Source organism: Helianthus annuus, chromosome 9 (assembly GCF_002127325.2).
Source record: "Helianthus annuus cultivar XRQ/B chromosome 9, HanXRQr2.0-SUNRISE, whole genome shotgun sequence".
Taxonomy (NCBI): domain Eukaryota; kingdom Viridiplantae; phylum Streptophyta; class Magnoliopsida; order Asterales; family Asteraceae; genus Helianthus; species Helianthus annuus.
In genome coordinates this window covers 115,721,183-115,724,229 of record NC_035441.2, presented here as the reverse complement: position 1 = coordinate 115,724,229, position 3,047 = coordinate 115,721,183, and positions in this window count along the sequence as shown.

The window sequence follows — 3,047 nt, the reverse complement described above, 5'->3', positions numbered from 1 at the left end:
TCTTCCCAAGGCTTCAGTGCTCTCCAGCTGGCTTTTTACTAATTGGCTGTCACATTGTGTTACCTGAAACGCGTTTTAAAAACATTTTGTCAGTGGGAAATAATGGTGAGTGAATCCCAGTTTGATCAAGAAACATTTATTAATGAAACAGTATTGGGAGCGATCACATTGTTTATGTCTACACAATTACTCATTCAGTACTGTCAATCCTAACTTGTGGGTCATATTACACATTGGCTAACTCATTGTCCAATGGTAACGTACTGTCATCCCTGACTTACTACTAGTAGTAGTAAATTTTGTATACAAAACCCCAACATACCGGCAGTAATTGAAGAACTACAAAGACTCAATCACCGCTTAATCACATTGTAAAACAATTAAGGTTTTGTAAAATATTCCAAAAAGGTTAACAAAAAGAGGATAAACTCACATTGCTATCTTAGACTTCGCGTAAGGGTTTCCTGGGAATAATCTATAATTTATACAAATGTACGTAGGTTAGTATTATATCCCTTTGAAAATATTAATGATACCCTCCCGAGACGGTATTCCAACAACTACGTCGGGCAGAACCACGACAGTTGTTACGGAACCCTAAATCAATCGGGCAGCGTATCTAATGCGAAATTGGGGTTATAATACTTACAACGGAGCAGAACCTTGCTAATTAGGGGGTATAATACCAGCTTTCTATGCCTAATATTTCAGAATTTCGAGATACAGAAACGTTGTGAGCGAATTCGAAATGAAATCCGATGCCTTCTATTTATACTTGCCGAACTGGACTCTCACGCGGCCCGCGTAAAAGATAAGCGGGGCTTACGCGGCCCGCGTACTAGCCCGGGTAGGGTTTAGGTGATCTGGGTCATCGCCTAGCTTAGCCACGATGTCGGCACGTGTCGGCCTCTGGTGTAGCTGCGTTGTTGATCTTACGCGGCCCGCGTTAGCTTAAACAAGGTCTTACGCGGGCCGCCTTAACTTAAGAAATCAACGAAGTCAGTTTTGAGCCTTGATACCGCCCGCGTGAAGGTTGAGGTGGGTCTACGCGGCCCGCCTCAGCCCTAGATTAAAGCTTTTATTTATTTTAAATACTATTTTATATATTTCGGGCTCGGTTTTCTTATATGGGGTGTATATAAAGACATATTGGGACATTTTAAGATATACTAGGGTATCGAAAATATTATGAGGGTGTTGATTTTACCGAGGGTTGTTACATTCTCCCCACCTTGTTTTAGAGCTCGTCCTCGAGATCTATTGGAACAAATGCGGATATTTCCGTTGCATTTCAGATTCAAGCTACCATGTATACTCAGGTCCTCTTTTGGAGTCCCACTTAACTTTGACCAGAACTAATCTCTTGTGTTTGAGATTCTTGACTTTCCTGTCTTCAATCTGTAGAGGCCTTTCTACAAACTTGATTTCTTCATTTACCTCTATATCCTTAAGAGGTACTATTAGCGATTCATCAACTAAGCACTTTTTGAGATTGGATATATGAAATATATCATGTATTCCTGCCATTTCCTCTGGCAGTTGTAGCTGATAGGCTACAGGTCCTATTCTTCTAATAATTTCAAAAGGTCCAACATACCTGGGACTTAGCTTTCCCCTTTTTATGAATCTTACTACTCCTTTCCAAGGAGAGACTTTTAATAATACTTTATCTCCTACTTGAAACTCCAATGGTTTGCGTCGATTGTCGGCATAGCTCTTCTGTCGGTCACGTGCTGCTTTCATTCGTTCCTTGACTTGCATAATCTTGTCGGTTGTTTTTTGTACTATCTTAGGTTCAGATAGTTGTTTTCCCCAATTTCTGCCCAACAGACTGGGGTTCGACACTTACGTCCATAAAGTGCTTCGAAAGGTGCAGCATTGATACTTGTGTGATAACTGTTATTATAGGAAAATTCTATTTAAGGTAAGTGATCGTCCCATTTACCTCCAAAATCAATTACACAAACTCTAAGCATGTCTTCCATTGTCTGAATTGTCCTTTCGTTTTGTCCGTCTGTTTGAGGATGATAAGCCCTGCTTAGATTTAACTTGGTTCCCATGGCTTTTTGGAAACTTGACCAAAAATAAGAGGTAAATCGGCTATCTCTGTCAGGAACAACTGATAGAGGAATTCCATGTAAAGAAACTATATCATTTACATACAATTTAGCTAATTGTTCCATGCTAAAAGTTTCTTTCATTGGTAGGAAATGAGCTGACTTGGTTAGCCTATCTACAATCACCCAGATTGTATCATTACCTTTCTTTGTTTTGGGTAATTTAGTAACAAAATCCATTGTTATTAATTCCCATTTCGAAACAGGCATTTCTAACTGTTGCAATAAACCTGAAGGTTTCTGATGTTCAGCTTTGACTTGTGAACAAGTTAAACATTTAGAAACATAGGTTGCTATGTCCTTTTTCATTCCTATCCACTAGAAATCTTTCCTTAAATCCTGGTACATTTTATCACCTCCTGGATGCATTGTATACTTAGATTTATGGGCTTCTTCTAATATACGATGACGTAGGTTTCCTAATTTAGGTACCCATATTCTTTTCTTATGGAATCTCCAAACTCCATATGTTCCTTGTTCTAACTCTTTTAGCATACCTTTTAATTTTTCAGTATCTTCCTTGATTACTGATTCTTGTGCTTCTCTTATCTGATCATTTAAATCTACTTGTAGATTTAATTTAAAAGATCGTACCCTTTTTGGTTTTTCGTGATACTTTCGGCTTAAAGCATCAGCAACTACATTTGCTTTTCCTGTATGATATTAAATATCACAATCATAATCACTAAGAAATTCCATCCAACGTCTTTGTCTCATATTCAATTCCTTTTGCCCGAAGACATATTTCAAGCTTTTAAGATCAGTGAATATGGTAAACTTACTACCGTAAAGGTAATGTCTCTAAATCTTAAGGGCAAAAATTATGGCTCCTAATTCTAAATCATGGGTTGAATAATTTTCTTCATGATTCTTAAGTTGTCTAGATGCATAGGCTATAACCTTTTGACGTTGCATCAACACACATCCATA